General features: G+C 33.5%; 1 pseudogene; it reads left to right on the forward strand.

Annotated features, from left to right (window-relative positions):
• The first annotated feature begins 12,267 nt into the window (after positions 1 to 12,267).
• LOC149530369 (type I inositol polyphosphate 5-phosphatase 4-like) lies at positions 12,268 to 13,141 on the forward strand (annotated as a pseudogene).
• The last annotated feature ends 9,360 nt before the right edge of the window (positions 13,142 to 22,501 follow it).

Consider the following 22,501-nt stretch of genomic DNA (forward strand, 5'->3'; position numbering starts at 1 on the left):
ATGGGGGATTTTGTTAGTTAATTTTTTTAGCCCATTTTTGGCTAAATTTGATGTATAAAATGGGGGTAGTAGGCTTTGGAAAGGCATCCAGGTGATGAGAAGGAGATTATGATTTTGGAGACTTGATGATTATTCCTGCACATTGGAGAGTAATGCTGTAATTGTGCTTGAAGGGAAGATCTTGAACACTTGTAATTGATTTTGGAGCAAATCGGATTGGTCCCTCTATTGGAGCAAGACCCGGAGATGTAGTCCGACCCGTGGATGAACTCCGTTATCAATCGTGTTTTGCCTTATGTCTCTCTACTCTCTTTCTTTCAGTCATTACCTTTTTATGCTTTGTTCATTTCAGCATTTAAGTTGTGTTAATTTGCTAATTAACGCTTTGAAATTTTACTTTATGAAATAATGTTAAGCATTCCTCTGTAATAGTCCTAGATCCTAATCAGATCAAATTTGGTATCAGAGCTTTTGTTGGACTAGTATTGCAAATTTGAATGTTAACAAGATCCAGGATTGAGAAAGGTGAAGGAAAGCTTGAGGAATACAATCCTGAGATTGGAAAACGAAGGACTAAACCATCATCACAAATGGCAGATGAAGGTGGACAAGCTTCTTAAGATAAGAGTATTCAGAAGACTCTTCAAAATTTGCAGACAATGGTAGAGGTTTTGGTACGAGAAAGAGAAGAGAAGATGCAAAGACGTGCAGCTCGAAAGGACAAAGAGAAAAAGAAAGGAGCTGATCGTGATCCACCAAAGATGCCTCCTTCTTCTCCTTCTTCTCCCTCTTCTCCTTCTTCCCCCTCTTCTCCTTCTTCTAGCCATTCTGAGTCTTCTAATATTTTCAAAGGAGGACATAAGCCTCCAATCAAGTTGGATGTAAAATTTGACTTGCCAAAATATTGTGGGGAGTTAAATGCCGAGAAACTAGATGATTGGATTCAGCAAGTAGAAGTCTACTGTAGAGTTCAAAACCTTGTAGATGATGTTGACAGAATTCAGTTAGCCACTCTTCGTTTAGGTGGTGTAGCCCTAACTTGGTGGGAGAGTAGGTCTCGGGATGAAACTTCACAACATGGTAAGTTTAGTTTGTCTTGGTCAGAATTTGTTACTGCTTTAAAAAAGCAATTCTACCCCCTAGGCCATATGCAACAGTTAATGATGAACTGGCAACATTTTAGGCAAGGGAAAGGTCAGTCTGTCCAGGATTACACCCATGAATTTCGCAAAAAGGCTATTTCATTAAATGTCCCATTGTATACCCAGGACACCTTACTCAAGTATATAGGTGGTCTTCATTCTTACCTAAGGCATTCTATTCTCGTCCTGAATCCTTGTAATTTGGATGAAGTATGTGTCCAAGAAACACATTTAGAATCAAGGGGTAAGGGCACTTTCATTGATAAGTTTGATAAAAATCCATCTAAGTTTGAGGAAAAGTCCAAAGGAAAAGGAAAGGGTAAAAAGACAGCAACAGTAAAGAAAGAGGATGAGAAACCCACATGCTCACATTGCAAGAAAGAAGGGCATGATGATTCTAAGTGTTGGAAGCTGCATCCTGAAAAGAGGCCAAAGCGATATGGTGGAAACAAAGGTAAACAAAAGACTACTGCTATAACTCAACAAGATCTTGGATCTGACTCCGGAGATGAGACAAAGATTGTTGCTACCGGGATTCAAGGTAAAGGAAAAGGTATATCTCTTTCATCAGCTCCAAGTTCTTCTAGCATAAGTGCAAGTACAAGTAAAGAATCTTCTCCTAAGAATGATAAGCAAAGGAATGAATTATTTCACATTCGAGTTGTTATCAAGCATAATAAGGTTGATACATTATTCGATACGGGTTCCCAAGTTAATTTGATATCTGAGGAAGTTGTTAAAAAGCTTAACTTGACTACAACACCTCATCCAAAACCATACCCTCTTGGATGGGTTTGCAATGATGCATAGTTACAGGTAACTAAACAATGCAAGTTAAGATTTGCTATCACTGCAAACTTTGTAGATGAGGTAGAAGCTGATGTAGTCCCTTTAGATATATGTGGTCTCGTACTTGGGAGTCCCTATTTGTTTGATCATCAAGCTATATTTTATAGGGGGGAAAATAAATATCATTTGTTTAAAGACAAGATTGAATACATTGTACAGGCACATAAGGTTAAGACTAATCTGGCACTAGTTAATGCTGGTCAGATGAAAAGGTTAGTCAACTCTAGTAAGAATTTTGTGTTGATGATTGTAAAAGCCAAAGAAGATGAAACATCTGAGGCATTTAAGGGATGTGATCCAAAACATAAGGCTGAAATAGTCAAAATTGTTTCCGCTTACGATGACTTGTTTCAGGAACCGAAAGGATTGCCTCCTAAGAGAGAGATACAACATGAGATTCAGTTGCAGCAAGATGCACCACTTCCTAATATCGGCATGTACTGTTTATCAGTCTTGCAGAATGAAGAAATCAAAAAGCAAGTTCAGGAGCTCGTTGAGAAAGGAGTTATCCGTCCTAGTACTTCTCCTTGTGGTTCTCCTATTGTGTTGGTTCCAAAGAAAGATGGGACTTGGAGAATGTGTATTGACTACAGGGCTTTGAACAAGATAACGGTAAAGAACAGGTACCCTCTTCCTAGAATTGATGATTTACTTGATCAGTTGAAACATGCAATCTATTTCACTAAGCTAGACTTACGTAGTGGATATCATCAAATAAGAATTGCAGAAAGTGATCTTTGGAAAACTGCTTTTAAGACAAAATAGGGACTTTTTGAGTGGTTGGTCATGCCATTTGGGCTTTGTAATGCACCAGCTACATTTATGAGAGTCATGAATGATGTCTTCCGTCCCTTTATAGATGATTTTGTCATAGTCTATTTAGATGGTATTCTTGTATTCAGTAAGTCTTGGGATGATCATATAATTCATGTAAAGAAAGTATTTGATATACTGAGAAAAGAAAAACTCTATGTAAAGATGTCAAAATGCGAATTTGCAAAGACATCTTTAGTGTACTTAGGCTATGTCGTAGGGAATGGTCAATTGAAAGTAGACCCTACAAAGGTCGAATGTATTGTAAAATGGCCTAAACCAAGTACAGTTACTGAAGTCAGGAGTTTCTTAGGTGCAGTTCAATACTGGAGGAAGTTCATTGCAAAATTCTCTTACATTGCATCACCATTACATGCATTAACCAATACTAAGGCAACTTTTCAATGGGGAGGTCCACAACAAAAGGCTTTTGACACTTTAAAGGAAAAGTTGAGCATTGCACCAGTTTTGGCTTTACCAGATTTACATCAACCATTTGAGATCGAGACAGATGCGAGTGGGTTTGCCATGGGAGCTGTACTCATGCAAGGAGGTAAACCAGTCTGCTACCACTCTGAAATGTTTTCAGGAGCAGTAAGTAACTATCCTACGTATGATAAAGAACTTTATGCTTTAGTTCAGAGTGTTAAAAAATGAAAACATTACTTAATGGGAAAGGAAACTATAATCCACACTGATCACCAACCACTACAATATTTGCACTCACAATCTAAGTTGCAACAAAGTAGGCACTTTAGGTGGATGGGTTTTCTACAACAGTTTCATTTGGTAATTAAGTATAAGAAGGGTTCCCATAACAAAGTAGCAGATATGTTGTCTAGACCTCCTATTCAGAATGCTTTGATAATCCTTCAAAATAGTTCTATGGTTCATGAAAGTTTTCAAGAACAATATGCTAATGATGAGAACTTTAAGGATATCTATGCAGCTTTAATCCAGGGTAAACATGCAGAAGAGAAAGGTTACTATGTGCAGGATAATTTGTTGTACCACTTGGGAAAATTATGTATTCCTAGAAATGAACAAGCACATGTAATCCGTGAAGCACACACCTCATTGATTGCAGGACATTTTGGGGTAAGTAAGACATTAGCTCAATTGCAGAAATATTGTTATTGGCCTCGTATGCAGGAAACTATCACTAAGTATATAAAAGGATGTGTAATGTGTGCAACCAGCAAACCAAGTAATAGGAAATTGGGTTTGTACACACCACTACCTGTACCATCCCGTCCATGGGAAAGTGTATCTATGGACTTTGTGGGAGGTTTACCTATGTCTAGGAAGGGTCATGATTATTTGTATGTAGTAGATGATCGATTCAGCAAAATGTGTGTTTTAATGTCTTGTAAAAAGCAAGTTACTGCTGAACTGACTGCTCATTTGTACTTTCAAAATGTATGGGTTCATTTTGGGTTACCCACTTCTATTGTATCGGATCGAGATTCTCGATTCTTAGGGGAATTTTGGTCATCTTTATGGGGACTCATGGACACCAAGCTAAAGAAGAGTATAGCCTTCCATCCGCAGACCGACGGACAGACAGAGGTAGTAAACAGGACAATTGTGCATCTACTTAGAGGCTACTGCAGCAAACATCCTAAGTTGTGGGATGAAAGTCTTCATTATGTGCAACATGCTTACAACCATGTGGCACACTCTTCTACAAAGAGGTCTCCTTTTGAGACTTGCTTCAGTTACTTGCCTAAGACACCAATGGATTTTGCTTTTGGGAAGGATGATGTTGTAGATGGACGCCATGATGTAGAAAAGGCTTTAAAGTTCATCCAGAAGGTCCAAGCAATCCATCAGGCAGTAGAAGCACAATTAGAGCAGAGCGAAGCAAAATAAAAGGCTCGCCATGATAAGCATCGTATTGATCACCAATTCCAAGTTGGTGACAGAGTTTGGTTACATATTAGCAAGGAAAGAATGCAAGGTGAAGGAAGGAAGCTCAAGCCTATCAGGTATGGTCCTTTTGAAATCTTAGAGAAGATTGGTACCAATGCTTTCTGCCTTAATCTTCCTCCATACATGCAAATTTACTCAGTTGTCAATGTTGAGAATCTGAAGTTGTATGAGCCTCCAATGATCTTGGATGAAGATGTTAGTGTTCAGGTTCCATCAGTTGATGACCTTTCACCAGAGTACATGTCAGAATTGCCACAAGATGTCATCCTTGACAAGAATGTCAGAACTTCACGAAGAGGACCAGTTGAATACCTCCGAGTGGAATTGAAGGGGATGCATCCAAGCAAGGCAAGATGGATGGAGATTGGTAAAGTGAGGGAACTATACCCTCACCTTCTTTTTGAGTAATCCAAACTTTCGGAGGTCCGAAAGCTCTTTAGTGGGGAGGCTTGATCCAGGGGATGAAAATTACTGAAAAGTAAAATGTCCCCAATGCTCCAAGAATCAACATCATTACAAGTGTTCACAATTTTGACTCCAACATAACTTGAACGATCAAAATTGGAGTTCAAGTGAAAAAATTATGACTGGTCAAAATTTGGTCAAACTGGGACCAAAGGTCGTAAAAGGGTGAAAAAATAATCATCTCAAAAGTATTGACAATGGATTCCAAATGAAAGAGCTCGTCAAAAGCTTTCCAATGGCGTTCGTTTCATCAAGAACGGAGATCGGATATAAAAGTTATGATGGTTTCAAATTCCAGTAAAAGTATGGATTTCGATGACATCAACATGACATCATGAAATCATAAAGAGAGGGAAAACATTCAAATTTGAATTAAAATAGCTATTTAATTCGAATTAAAGGAATGAGATAATGGGAGTTGAACTCCTAACCATTGGCCTCCTAAAATTAAGGCCAACCAATGGACTATTTATGGCATATGTAATATTAAGGGAAGAGTTGTTATCTATTCATAACAAATCCGCCCAAGCTTATTTAACTAGGGGTATTTGTTGAAAACAAACCCTTAATTTTGGTGTCAAATCATATCCAAATAATGGTAAAAGGGGTAAATTCGAAATATGTAACCAAAATGGGGGATTTTGTTAGTTAATTGTTTTAGCCCATTTTTGGCTAAATTTGATGTATAAAATGGGGGTAGTAGGCTTTGGAAAGGCATCCAGGTGATGAGAAGGAGATTATGATTTTGGAGACTTGATGATTATTCCTGCACATTGGAGAGTAATGTTGTAATTGTGCTTGAAGGGAAGATCTTGAACACTTGTAATTGATTTTGGAGCAAATCGGATTGGTCCCTCTATTGGAGCAGGACCCGGAGATGTAGTCCGACCCGCGGATGAACTCTGTTATCAATCGTGTTTTGCCTTATGTCTCTCTACTCTCTTTCTTTCAGTCATTACCTTTTTATGCTTTGTTCATTTCAGCATTTAAGTTGTGTTAATTTGCTAATTAACGCTTTGAAATTTTACTTTATGAAATAATGTTAAGCATTCCTCTGTAATAGTCCTAGATCCTAATCAGATCATCTAGCCTCTACCATGTAGGGAAGTTCTCTTTTTTCAACCTTGGCACCTCCTTTTTGTACATCTTGGTCTTTAGCTCTAAGTACCTAAAAAATTTATCTACAACCACCAAAGCTCTGATGCCAATTGTTAGAACGATTTAGAATAATAGAGAGGTGGTGAATTAGTTATCTAAGATCTATATGTACCAATTGAACATTTAAACACTTCAACTAATCCAAATCTAAGAATTCAATAGCTCATCCTCTATAGTAACCAATCAGTAATATAAACTTGTAGTCCACTATCCTAATATTTATCAAACTTGCATAATGTTCAACCACTAGTAAATTTTGACCCAATTTTTGATGAATTTTGGTCAAAATTTTGACCCATGTTGATCAAAAGTGCAACCAAGCAATACGTCACAACTTTTCTCATCAAAATTTTGACCAAACCTCAAGTTGGTTGAAATGTTGACCACTGATTTGGTCAAAAATATTTAATTTTTTTTTAGCCTAATTTTTCATTATTGGTCAAAATTTTAAGCAAATATTGGTGGAAAATTTTCAAGAATTGGTCAAAATTTCAACCAATTATGGTCCATCCCATGACTAGGATGTCATGGTTGTGACCAAAGGGTTGGTCAAAATTTCAACCAAATCTTGGTGGAAAATTTTCAAGAATTAGTCTAAATTTTGACCAATTCTAGCCCATCCCACAACTAGGATGCCATGATCATGACTAAAAGGTTGGTCAAAATTTTGACCAATTATTGGTGGAAAATCTTGAAGAGTTGGTCAAAATTTTGACCAAGCTAATTTGTTTTAAAAAAAATTATTTTGGGTTGTAGTGATATATTGATTACCATCAATATGCTATGTAGCTACTATATAAATTTGTTACATATGTAAATCCCCCAAGGAATTCCTACTCGTGGACTCTCTCTTAGATCATCTTCATCAATCACTCAACCAGCATAATTTTAGAAGAGGCTTGGTAGTGCCATTATATAGCACATATGTTCAGTGATTTTGAAGTCAATCTAATGGTGAGCCCTCATCTAGCATTAGGTGGCTACTTGGTGCTCTAGCAATTTGTTATGAACCTATTGTGGCTAATGGGAGATTTGATAATGAAAGCTCCTAGTGACCCTCCAATAGAATTAGTGCTAGTGTTTAAGAAAGACACATTTTCCAGATTTTGAATATTGGCATTAGAATCCTTTCTATTGGAGGGTCATGAAGCATCTTGATTGCTATGCAAGGGCTCCCCAAAGTTGTCTCTATGCAACTTCATTGACACAATTTGTGAAATGATTTAGCAGCAATTTTCATTCCAATATGTCATTGTGGTTGCCTAGAAAGTGATCTGAAGGGCAAGTCGTCATCTAGCAATTGGGTTGCTTATCATGAGTGATGGAGATTTTTTTATCAAAAGTTCCCTGTGGCCATCAAATGGAGCTATTGCTTGTGTGAGAAAAGGATGAATGTAGTTCCAAATTTGAAAGGAAATCAATGACATCAGATCTATAAGAGTGGAATGAAGTAGCAGTCTATTTTCTATGTGTGGCTTCCTAAATATGCTTTTCTCTCTCACTCCATTGGCACAAATTTGAGAGTGTGGTTCAATAGTGGTTGTCATTCTAGTGTGTCATTATGATGATCTAGAAAGTGATGCTAAGGGTGGAGCTTGTGTCTAGCACTTGGGATATTTATGCAAGTTGGTAGGGGAGCTTCTATTGTGCAAGCCTAGTTAGACAAAGTAGAGCTATTGGCACCATTAGCAACCATAGACAAATTGTTAAGAGTAGAGTCTAAATCCACAAACTATTATTAGCATCAAGTTTGATATTCTCAAGGAGGCCTTTCAAAGAATCAACCACCACAAGGATGCACATGAAGATCTTCTATGATAACAAGGTTTCAGCATAAATGGAATCATTGTTGTGACAATCATCAAAATTCAAACTCTCATTGGATCACTACATCCATAGGTTAGGTGTCTTCATTAGGCTGATGTATCTACAAGACATGTGTCTTCATGGGACTATTGTGCTCATAGGTTGTAGGCTTTCACTTGATTGTAATAAGAGCTCATCTTGTTGACAAAGGTGCATTACAATGGTAATAATTTATCATGCTAACATTTAAGAAGTTCATTAAAAGGATTTACAATAAAGCATTTTCTTCCTATTCATAGATGCTTCCAAATTATTTTTGGAAGGCACAACAAATGGCCCTAAAAGAACCTTAACTCTTTCTTGTTGGAAAAGCATGGAAACAACTAATATGGAATCACATCAATAGAACTTGGAACAAGACTAAATGAAACTTTCCTAAACTAGATATGCCCAACTAATAACAAGTGAATGCTACCAATGAAATCCAAAAAGCATAGTAAAAATAATAATGATACTATCAACATCTATTATTTTTCCATACTACCACAATCCAAATGCTTTTTCACCAAGAAAAACTTCTTCAAAAAAATGAGTCCTAGCTAACATTAAAATACCCTCCTCACAAAATTATATATAGCAAAATCTGATCATATTGTAAGAAGTTTATAAAGTACTATCTATAAAAATGCAAATTGAATGTCATTATCTTTCCAGTAACCCAAAAAAATAAAATTTAGAAGAATAAGGACTACAAGGAATAAAGATTAAGTACCCATCAATCAGAATATTGTAAATATAGGAATTTTTCTTGATTCCAACCACATTCATTTCCTTTGTGACTGCTAGAGCACTCTACATCCTTCCTACCTTGCAGCATGCATTAAACAAGGTTCAATATGATATTTCATCAAGCTTCAAACCCTCACTCTTCATCTTTGTAAAATACTCAAAAGCTCTACCAATCTCACCAAAAGATGCATAACCTTGCACTATAGTGGTGTATGTATGCTAATTTGGAGATACACTAGCCAATGACATGTTGTCAATAATCTTCAGAGCATTATCCGTTTCTTTGAAATAGAATTTCAATAATCTATTAAAGGAAATTTAATTGCTTTCCTATTTGAAACAAAAGAGGAAAGTTGTGGCAATCCTAAATATAAGATTAATCATTTGTCTCTTGTATTATAAGAGAAGATATCAATACTCAATGATGTAAATATCTGGTACATGTTTTCTATAACCTTGAATTTAAGGTTGACTATATTACACTCTAACACCAATGTATCCCAAAATAATCCAAGGTGAATGGGAACTTACCTACTTCTTTTGAACTAAACCATATAGGAGAACATTAAATGTTTGTATAGTAGGAATGCAACCACATCCCCTCATCTATTTAACTATTTTTAAAGCACTCTTAATATCTCCAAACTTTGAATAACCATAAATTATGGTGGTAAATGTTTGAGTTGATGGTGTTTGCCTTTCCTTGTACATTCGTTCAAGAATTTTAACATCACAATCAAGATTACCAAGATCACAAATTGCATTGATAATGATATTATAAGTCCCAACATTAGGCTGAAAACCTGCTCTCATCATATCCTCAAAGATAGAAAATGCAGTTGCACAATCATCTAACTATGCATAACCATTAATTAGCATTGAAAATGTTTTCTTGATGTGTCTTGTACCTTACTCCACATTTGAATTCCACCATTCCCCTACACACACTATAGATAAACTATTTTAATTAGCTCATACTTCAACAATTGATAAGAGACTTTGAAAATAAACCAATTTTACTTCATAATTCAACATTGGTAAGGACTTTGATAATCAACCAAATTTATTTCATAAGCCAATATTCATAGGAGACTTTGTTGAAAGCTATAGTCTAAAATGATTGGGATAGGTATGTGATATGATATCTCTTATATCATTTATTCTGCTAGCAAAAAAAAATGAATAACAAAAATATATGACTTTTAACAAAGTAAAGCTTTTAGATAGAGAACATAAAATGTAAAACATGTTTACATTGAAGAAAGGGGGAAGCATATGTAGAAATAAAATTTTCTTATTCTGTATTCATTAACTAAATGAAAATACATTATCTAAATGAGAATACAATAAAAGGGGGTAGTACACATTTTGATCTCTATATAGACAATATGAAAAGAAACACCTACCCAAAACAATGGGAAACTCAATAGCTAGTTTAGGAAAAGGGTAAGCCTTTGCAAGCCAGGGTTTAATGACCAGAGCTCCATGCACTATGGCTCTCAAATACATAATATGTGCATGCCACCACAATGTCCCCTCTTGTTTTGTGATTGTAAAGTTGCATGTAAACTTTTTCCTTTGTGTAATGGGACATTGTGCTATGTACGAAGGTCCATCTGCCCAACATGATTTCAATTGCTTCACCCCATGCCTACAATAACCACAAATAATTAAATCTCCACAAAAGATCTATCTAATGTTCATAAAAATAAAAATAATGAGGACATGGGTAGTATAACTTAGAGCATATTATTTTATAATTACTAGTGAAGATTCACATTATAGGGCCCATTGTTGTTGACATTAATGACAATATTATCACCTTCATGAACATATATAGTGAGGCTAGGAAAATTTCCATTCATTGTCACAATTGTTTCTATGTTGCACAATCTGGTCACATTTTGTGTTCCAATCTATAACACATTATATACAACATGATTACATTAAACTCATGCATATTACATTGTAAACTACCATATAATAATATTCAAATTATTTTATTGATCCTTATTTGTCCAAGGAGACATCATCTTCACTAAAGTGATCCATTAATATATTAACTAAATGCCTCCCATTTTTCAAACATGAGGGTGAAAGTAGTGGAGTGGCCCTTATAGCTATGTCTTCTACTGCACATAACAATCTACCAGTTGTGGTTGATGCAACACTGAACCAAATTCACCAGTTTTACTTTCTTCTGTGATAGAATCAACACATATGGCTTCAATGTGCTAAGTTTTATTTTCCTTTGATTTTGCAAGACTCTAGAGCATCTAAATGCATGTATGCAATAGTAGGCTCCTATGGCTACATTGCACTAGGTAACTATTTTTTAGTGTTTCACATGATACTTCCTCGCATATTATTTTCAAATGTGTTTGTCTATCTTTCACGATCTTTAATACTTGTAGGATTTATGAACTAGGATTTGATACACACCACTTTTAACTATTGGGTTCATGAAGTATTCATGTACAATACTGTTAATATATCAAGTCTTAGTCAGTTATGTACAATGTACCTTTCTTAGGAGTCAGTCTATAATTGATGATTCATGCATTTTTATCCAGAGTATGCATACATATTGAAAGTGGATGAGAAGAGCTATGTATATAGCTTCGATGTGGTTCTCTTAGAGTTGGTTACAGGAAGAAGACACGTTGGAAAATTTGGTGATGGAGTGGACATTGTTCAATAGGTGAGAAAGATGACAAAATCTACAACTAAAGGAGTTCCCAAGATCTTAGATGCAAGTCTCTCTAGTGCTCCATTGCATGAAGTGATGCATGTGTTTTATGTGGTAATGCTTTGTGCTGAGGAGTATAGTATGGAGAGACCAACAATGAGAGAAGTTGTGCAAATTATCTGTGAGCCTCTAAAGATAAAGCCCACCAATTTTAATGCCAATGAAGTTTTGAAGGGCACTTCACCAATTGAAGACATCAAGGAGTCCAAGGATTCTACAACATCTAGTAACTAAAGCTACTAGATTGTCATTAGATAACATTGACAAAGAAAAGGAATCATTGTCTTCTAGTAGTAGGATGCAGGTCAAGTGGGAATTATAGAGATAGGGAGCACATAGATACCGTACTCTCCTTTATGCAAAAATGGGAATTTAGATTGCCCTTACTTTGTTTCCTTCTCTTTATCTATTGTTCCTGCTAGAAAAAGTAGGCTTGGCTACCCTTTTCTCTGATGGAACAGTGTAGAACATTCCTTGGCATGATCATAATCTATTTATTATCATCAAGGTTTTTAAATTTGAAGTCTACATGGTAATAAGGGATTTGTAAATGCTAGCTCAATAATGAAAGTTGTTAATGAGAAGAATAACAATTTATCCTTGCCAAAAACTTTATTGAAGAAATATTTAAATATAAAGAGAAAAGGTAATGAATTTCATGCAAATGATATTTTTAAAGGATACACAACAAGAGGTAGGGAAGAAGCATTTTCTAATAAAGGTGGAGTTGTTCTTTAGAAAGACTCATATTCCTTTCAAAAAGATAGGACAAAAAAATGGTTGAAGAAGACTTCTAAGAAAATAAAGCATGAAAGAATAGAAACTAATGTTTCCCAAGAAATAGTTGTTCAATTTTTTAGGGTATTTTTACATCAACATGGAATTTTGGAGGTAAAGGCACTCCTTTGAGTGATTTAAATTTAGAAGAATTGTTGAATAAATTACCACTAGTGGACATTTATATTTTATGATTTTATGAAATTGTCCCTTTAAATGAAAGATTTCTTGAGAGAAGAGGATACTAACCCTATACATAAGTGGTTTGGATTCATTTGTAAGACACTCAATAATTAGCAGGGTGCAAGAAATAACACAAGTTCTAGAAACCCTCTACCACCGATTAGTGTAAAGTCCACAAACATGCAACACCCAATTATAAGTTTGGATTCTAACTTTCAGGGTTTTGCATCAAGTAATACCAAACAATTTTTCCATAGGAGATCATTTGAAGACTCAATCAAGCCTTGTATAATGTAGGATAATTCCTTCTACAAAAAGAGAGAGAGAGAGGCATTTTTGTGTTTCTAATTGAGTCTTGACAGGATCAGCAATTGAAAGGAAAAATTTTGATAATAGCATCAAATATGCATCCTTAGATGATGAAAATGGAATAGGTATAGGTGATTAACCTTGCACCATGGCTTACAAAAACCCATGATTTTGATTGATGGAAGGAGAGAATGGCAGTTTGTGTATTATTTGCTATGTGTTAGTGTTGATCGAGGTAAGTCATTTGTAATTTCTTTTCTTCTCTTTCTATCAACCATGACTAGTAGGCAGGACATGTCCATAAATATTCAATTTAGATTATTCATATTCCCCACTTTTTAGTAACTATAATGAACCATCTTAATAGACATTTATACAATTTATGGGTGTTGTTGGTGTACATAATATGTATCATCCATTAGTGTTAATCCAACTAATTGAGTGATACTAAAAGAGTACATTCTCCACAATAAAAATTGTATACAATAATTTAATAAATTACATGACTAAAAAGACAAAAGGTAAGTCATATTCCCATGGGTCTCATGTATTACATATTATTTTTATGAACCAAAACAAATTCATATTATTCTAAATGTACCAGTATAATGTTTAATAATTATCCAAATTCCATGTATACTCATATCTGAACCAAATATTGTTTAATAATTATCCAAATTCTAGACTAGTCCATGCAATAAAAATAGAAAATGAAGGCAATATTAGTTGAAATTTAAGATGAGAGAATCTTCTCTTCTAGGTTATGGCTAATGCTCAAATAATTGAATGAACAAGCCAAGTGAAACATAAATCATTAATTTTTGGCATGCATGGCTAGAATATTCATGAACATTGGCATTTTTATGTGTACTTAATTAGCATAGCTTTCATACAAAGAAAAAAAATCTATGTCAAAATGTTAACTTTAAATTTAGGGAAAACAAATAAAATTGCAAGGAAAAACATATAAATGACAGTAATGATGATAACAACAATCATACCTTGAGAGATTGGACCCAACTCCATGGTAGAAAAACCTATGTAGCGGTAGGTAGTGAAAATGATACATAGGGCTACCAGTATCTTCACTCTCTTAAAATAGAAAGTAGGCACTTGGACAACAATTATAAATAATGTTGTCATTAGAGATAAGATACTTGTTATTAGTACACCTTGATGAATGCCCTGATCTCTATTTTCAATATTTCTTGGAAGAGATGTAATGGAACTATAATTATATGACATAATAATACCTAAAATTATCAACAGTGTTTTACTATCTATATACAAAGCCTGCTCATCGACTGCTTCTTCTATGTCGAATACAGAACCAAGCAGAATATTTAGCATCTCTATAACCCCCTATTTTCTCTCATTTTGATTATTAATGTGAAAAACTAGGATGCATATACCTTTCCCTATTCCTACATTAATCACACAAACCTCTTCAACACTCATTTGAATGTATGATACTCTTCCTAGCTACTTCTATTTTGGACTTTTTTGTAAAAACAAAAAATATATGACTAACTATTCTACAAGAAAATGAAAAAAAGAAAAAACATCTATGTAAAGCTATGTCTATAGCATTCATATGACATGTAAAATAAAGTGAGGAATATGACTTGTATAGGTGGGAAGAGGCAATCATGTCAAGTGCTACAACAAAAATTGTCATTTGAAACTTCTTAAGCTAAGGATAATAGAAAAGCTAGACAAGGATTAATGTATAATAAACTTTAACCAACATAAGATCTTATGTGAAAAGTAATCAAAAACTTGAAAACCTTTTGAATTTTGATAAAGTATACATCAAGCTTGAAAACAACAATAAACTTTTATGGAATTAAGAGGTGAGGCAAGAAATAGACAATATTAAATAGTTTATAATTAATTTATTGATGCATAAGAATGAATATATTAGACAAATAGAATACAATCAAAAACTTGAGCAATTTCTATTTATTAAAAATTTGTTATCCACAGTCATTCCCTCTTTTATTACACTTTTCCCACACACCAATCAAGTCTTCACTCAGCTCCTAAAAAATATTCAGACTAAAAGTTTAGTTTCATTGGTATATTTCCAAAGAAAAAAACTTGACCAATTTCTATATCTTAGAAAATTCTTTCCATAGTTATTCCCTCCAATGCAAATAAAGCTTCCCTTCTTTACCTTTTTCCCACCTATTAGCTCAATTTAGGACAAAACTATATTGTCCCAAGTTCAAGTAATTTCTAAATATTCATAAGTGACTAAAAGTATCCTATGTTGCCAAATCAGATGTTTTACCTATTAAACCCAAGTATGAAATGTTCCAAATTAGATCTGAATTTAGACCATCCACACATATTATGACCTTTTTCTACTCTTCCAAACATGTAAATGGTGAATAAACTCCTAAAATACAATGTGACCTTCATTTTCATTCATTTTACAAACACATTGAATGGAAAAAGTAGCAAAGAATGGTTTTTTGGACTGGAATTTTAGTTGATTGATAATTTAATGTCACCTCTCTTAGAAGGATATTAAAGAGTTAGTAGTGATGGAGCCCTATTTTTTGGCAAAGAATTATGGCCTCCATTTAAGAGACGGTGTTAAAGATTTGATGAATTATTATGGCTTGAAAAATATATTTACTATTTTCATCATACTTTTCTAATTCATTCTACTTTAATAGCTTAATTCTTTACCAATATTCCACTAATACAGTTGCTTACCATCTCTCTCTATATGAACATGTATTGAAAGCGAACCACATCAAACATAATAATGTTCATCTTAACAAAAAGTTTGTTGCACCTTCTAAGATAGAAAAAATTATATTTGTCTATAATTAATATCCATTCTCACTGATTTTATGTACAAACAATATTCTCTCTACAAAATTTTATATAAAATATAAAATATATCTAAATCACTAAAGACAGTTGTCTTTGGCTTAAAGAAAGAAAACTAATATGGTTGTCTTTGAACTAAGGATCTACTAGAGAAAGAAAACTAATATTATTTTAGCTTAGGTATAGAACTCTCATTCTCATCCCCCTCATCACTAACATTTTCTCCTTCTTTATGAACTAAGGATCTACTAGGTTGTAGTATTTGAGAGTATAGATGGAAATCTAAATCCTCATGTATCTGCCTCATGGTGGGTTTATCTTTAGGACTTCTTTCAATGCACCTCAGCCCAAGTTGACCCATAAACAACATCATATCTCTATTATATGTTTGTATTATAAGAAGGGGGTCCAAAATGCTCTCTAAATGACCTTGCACAAGGCTTGGCCTAGCCTGCCAACACAAGCAAGAAAGAAATATATAACTGAATTTCAATGCTAGTACAAAAAAAAAGAGTGAGTGTTAGTCCATGGGAAGAGAATAATGTGCATGGCATGAACATATAACTCACCCAGTCAATGATGTTATAGTGAGGTTGCCTTTTGATAAGATCAATGGTTGGTCTTGTAGTAACCAATCACAAGAGAATGACACCAAAACTATAGACATCACTAAATGGTGTAAGATGGTAACTTAAATAGTAATTAGGATCCATGTAACCAAGTGTCCCTTTAACAAGGCTTCTCACATGTGACTCACCACCTAATGGACCTACCCCCAAAAGCCCAAAATCAAATACTTTTGCTTCCATTTCATTGTCCACCAAGATATTGCTAGGCTTAATGTCTCTATGGATGATGGTAGGATTGCACTCTTCATGTAGGTGATTAATCCCTGCACTTGACCAAATGCTAGCAAATATTCATTCTTTTCTAATGGTGAGATTGGAAACAACAATTCCCATTAGAACTACACAAATTTAAGTTGATTTGTTCAACCAAATCATATGAAATCATAATAGTTTCTCTAATAAAACCTATTTAGTAGTATAATTTTATAGAATTATCTAAACAAATCAAAATTTAAAATGTGTCATCTAAATATAGTTTTAAGAACAACATTAGTAAACATTTTGTCACCCAGTTAAGGGTTAATATGCTCATTGTTCAAACTAAAAGCAATTTAAAATGTTATCAAATGAAGACTACCTTTAAACATCGTATACTCACATGTTGCTTTCTCTACTACCATCTTTGAATAGAAATACCAATTCTAAGCACTAAAAGAGAAAGAGGAGAAATTAGTTTAATAAAGTAGGAATATGGATATAATTTTACAAGTCTTTCCATGGTATACAAATAAAAAGTAAATGGGTTACCCTAGTTTGGATGCAGTAATGAAGGTTGCTCCAGTAGTCCTCATCGACTATGGTTTGTGGATTTCTATTGGGGTCAAGGTAAATGGCATTGATGGAGGATGTGAGATGTTTAGAGAAACTATCAAATGACTACTAGAAAATACAACACTAAGGAGGGCTATAATTACCTAATTAGAAAATAGATAAGACCAAAGATAAACATCTAATTGTGACTATATTGGGATAAAAAGTGCTTACGTAAGGTAGGATTGTTCTCATGGCTAGCACTACAAAATAAAATCCTTATAGTTGATACATTCAAAGAAAAATGATATGTAGTTCCAAGAAGATGCATATTATTAACCTACAAATACTCTCACCAATGTTGGAGCTGGTTACATAACAAATTTGGATGGAACTTAGCAATACCAAGGTCAATCCTAAGCATGTTTCAAGCTTGGCCTTTTCGAAATAAGGATTGTCTATATGGTGGCTTGTGGACTACAACACCATCTATTGTCATATGGAAGTTATGATAGGAGAGAAATAGAAACATTTTTAAAAATAAAAGGATGGGATAGGAACAACTTACCAACAAGATGGAGGCTACCATTATCAAGATTGTGAATAATAGAATATTGAATATGCAAAAAGTGAGGGGAAAGATGACTTACTAGGATGAGAAGATGAGAGGTAGGTAGATTGGGTTTAAGATTCCTTGATATGTTAGTTTGAGCTTCACTTGGTTTTGAGAATGCTTTAATATTTTCTACTTAACAAGGCCAACCATGTGAAGGTGGAAGCTCATTTGGCCTCACCCTCTCCCCTTAACATCAATTTAAATTATCCATTATCATATAATTACATAATTCATTCATTCATTCATCCATTTAGGAACTATAACATTCAATCAATACAATCACATAGCATTCATTAATATGAAATAAAAGTCAATATTAATACGCAACATTCATAGATAATTACTTAAAACAAAGATTTTGCATTATCTAACAAAGTTTATCAAACAATGTTTATTAAAGAGCATTTAAAAATAATAACTTATTCTTTTTATTTTTCTTAGATCTATTAAGAAAAATGCTAATAGGAGCATCAATATATTCCTCATTCTCCTCCTCTTGTGGCACATGTAATGTCAAATTATGATGCCTCATCCTCCTCTTTGGAGGAGCAGGAGGTTGCTGCACTAAAGGGGGCTCTATTGCAAGAACAAGTAAATGGGTTAAATTAGCAAACTATTTTTTCTTATTTTAACTGTTACAAGTATTTAATTAAGTAGTACAACATAACATGCATTTTTATTACCTAAAAATACCACATCATTTACATTAACATTTTTGATCCACTATCATGTCAACATGTTGAACACTTGGAACATGCTCCACTCCTTTACCATGATGTTCAACATGCTCTAAAATATTCATAAAAAAGGTTAAACGTCAAATTGCAATTGAAGATGTTAAATTATATTTATAATTGTGTAATTAATTTCCAATATCAAATTAATACCTCCACCACTATAATGCACATCATGGCCTCCATCATGAGTAGGTTCTGTGATAAGATATGAAGGTTTGTAGTGAAATGTTATGTGCATTGTTATGCAATCAATTTATGTTCAAAACTAACACCAAAAAAGAAATTTCTCAACTATTCAATTTGATTTACATTTCATCTAACCAATTTACATGTGTCTCATTTGGAGCACTAGATTCTTGGGTATGGCTTTCAAATTCTTGGCATAGGCATGTAGCCATGACTTTATAGCCTTCCTTCAAGGCAATTTTTTTTATCTTCATCTGTGAGCTCCAAATTGAATTATGTGCCCTATATGTTTTTCTTAATATCATCAATTTTTCATGTATGGTTTGATTAAACAAAATTGTTTGCAAGATTATTTAAAAGGAATTATATGCAATTCCATTGTTGCTACTTGCAAGTTGAGATTAAAGATCCATATAGCCATCAAAGCCAATTTTGTGTTAGCCAACCTTTTCTAGTCTCTCTTTTGTAGCCATTGATGTGTCTTATATTCTATGAATAGTTTGAAACATGTTAGATTATATATTTACAAAGATGACTAATTAGTGCATGATTACATTCTACTCAATACTATCATGATATACCTTCTTCTGCCCTATTGTGGTTCATTTTCTTTATTATCATGTAGCCTTTTCTCCTTTGCATCTTCTATTATTTCATTCCACTCCATCAGTGGAATCATAGGACATTTGTACTTTGGGTTCTCATTTAGACCCCTTCTATATAGACCCCTTACAATCTTTATATGTCTTGATGCTCTTTTCAAAAGTAGGGCAGTGCCAAATTTTTCTTTTTCCAAATAGGTCCTTAAAAGATGTAATCAGCTAATTTTTTAATTCAAACCCCTATTTATTCCACCTTTTAAATTTATTTATTTTTTTAGATCAATAACTTTAATATAATAAATGGAAGAAAAGAAAAATATTGTAGCAATGATATGAAACTAGGTACCTTTTACATATGATGGGTCCAAATAGCCTCAATGTCATATCAAAAAGATTATCAAAGAAAATATTATTTCCTATAAAAACATAAAGGGATTATCAGTCCAAAATAAGTTATGTATAAGTAAACTAAAATTACACTTTAAATAATAACAATTTTAAAGCACCTGGAAGCTTTCGTAATTTAATGGAAACATAGTTTTATTTTTTTGCAACAATGTCCCTACAAATGAACTAGTACTAGTCACACAAACTACTCCAAAAAAGGGATCAGCTTCAGTAGTATTGGTCTCTATTGCTCTATCAACTGAAGATCTATCTATTAGTGCAAAAAATAGGTACATGAATATAAAATCCACCCAACAAAAAAAATAATGCATGATTAGCACATTACAAAATTTAGCAAAACAAGGTTTTACCAATTGTGGTGGGCATAGGCAAGGATGTTTGCATGCTCCTTGTTGCTGACAATGCACTTGGCAATATTGGACCACCGACCAAAGGAGGAATACCCACTTCATTATGAGCTAAAGAATACAATATTGTTAGCAAAGACATTTGCAATGGATAAAGATCAAATGGGATACTAGCTAGAAGTGTCCAAAAATAAAAGTTAAGTGTTATAATGTTGATAAAAATAAACAATATTGCACCAATTTCACTTTCAACATTAGATGTCCTATTTCAACACTTAGTAATTTCCTTAAATAAACTCAATAGTGTAATAATATTGTAATTATAAGTAATGTTGTGAAAAGAAATTGTTACTTACATGAAGGTTGTGCGCTACAACCCTCACCATGTTCACCACATAGTGTCACAACTGTCACATATTTCTACAGAAGAACACATAATATTTTAGATCATGATCCATAAGATACTATAAGATATAAAAATCTATTGAACTTCTATTATTGCTTTAGATTAATTACTGGTTACCTTCAAAGAATTGACCCTATGGCCCAACTCTTCTTTCAATGCTTCTTTCTCCTTGCTTGTGTCACCCTTGATGATAATGTTAACAATTTCATCACTATATCTTTTCTTGAGTTATTGGGCCAGGAACATAGGGTCAGCACTAAGGGTGATGTCATGTAGAAATGACACTCGTATTTTAGATTGCATTTGATTTGCTATCATTTTAGCTTTTCCCTATCATTTGTGACATTAATATTAGTAAAATTCCATCAAAATAAATCCAAAGCCATAAAGAAAAGAACATAATAATATGACATTTGTTTCTATATAATTTTAAGAATTACAATAATTAAGGTTTAGCTTCACTAAAGAAGGTGTGTGAGATGGTGCATCCCTGCATGTGCATGGTAGTCTATCCATGTCACCCTATGAAAAATATTAGTAATTCTTAGCAATCAGAAGCCAAATGAAAGTATTTGACATGTTGTACTTAATGTTTATATCTGCACATATAGTTTTCAAAGACAAAATTGGTATAACTAATGTGTATATCTGCAAAATTCAATATCAGTATAATTCCATTAAAATAACTCCAAAGCCATAAAGAAAAGAACATAATAATATGGCATTTGTTTCTATATGATTTGAACAATTACAATAATTAAGGTTTACTTCCATTGAAGAAGGTGTGTGAGATGGTGCATCCCTGCTTGTGCATGGTAGTCTATCCATATCGCCCTATGAAAAAGATTAGTAATTCTTAGCAATCAGCAATGAAATGAAAGTATTTGATATGTTGTACTTAATGTTTATATTTGCACGTATGGTTTTCAAAGAAAAATTTGGTGTAACTAATGTGTATATCTGCAAAATTCAATATTAGTAAAATTCAATGTCAATAAAATTCCATCAAAATAACTCCAAGGCCATAAAGAAAAGAACATAATAATATGACATTTTTTCTATATAATTTGAACAATTACAATAATCAAGGTTTACCTTCATTGAAGAAGATGTGTGAGATGGTGCATCCCTGCTTGTGTGTGGTGGTCTATCTATGTTGCCCTCTACAAAAGATTAGTAATTCTTAGCAATCAGTAGAAAAATGAAAGTAATAGACTTACCAAAAAAATTATTAATAATAAAGTAGATTGTATATTGGAGTCAATATTAATTGGAGGCAGTTGGTTTAAATGTTATACTTACTAGTCCCATGATAGCAATTTTTTTTGTATCTCCATAATTGAAATTGTAATCCATCAGAAGCTCTTCCCCTATACTTATTGAATTTAATTGCACATGCAAAAACATGATTTCCCTTGCATGCCTTGAATATACAATTCACCAACTTATTAGTTGACATAGGTCAAGAACTATTTCTAAATCCTACAATATTCTCTATTTCTTTTGGCCTTCCATCAATATACAATTACATAGTGAACATTTTACTTTGATCATTTTCTTTGCATTGTCTATAATTTGGTGACAATGCATAACTACACATACTTTTTTTATATTGCACAATCCACATCCAATTGTTGTAATTGTAATAAGGTCCTACATACACCATTAATTCAACAACTTTATTGTAATGGATCTTTATGCCATCCATGGAAAATAGGCTCAAAGCATGTAATGAAGATGGAGATATGTGAGATATCCTTTTATTAACAAAAAAATTAGTGTTAACTAGAGGTAGTTCCTTGGGTACAGATTCTTTTTGAAGATGTGTATACCTTAAGGGAACCTCCCTATTGCCTTCACTCTCATTATCATAAGAACACGACCCCTCCCTCAACAAGAAAAAATTGCATTTGTTTGTTGAATTTTCTTCTAGTCTTTTGGCCTCTAGTTGATCTCCCTATTTTACACCTACTAGATGTCTCACTTTTGTTTTTTATTACCAAA

This window comes from Cupressus sempervirens, chromosome 11, assembly GCF_028749045.1.
Source record: "Cupressus sempervirens isolate cs-2001-9-10 chromosome 11, ASM2874904v1, whole genome shotgun sequence".
Lineage (NCBI taxonomy): Eukaryota > Viridiplantae > Streptophyta > Pinopsida > Cupressales > Cupressaceae > Cupressus > Cupressus sempervirens.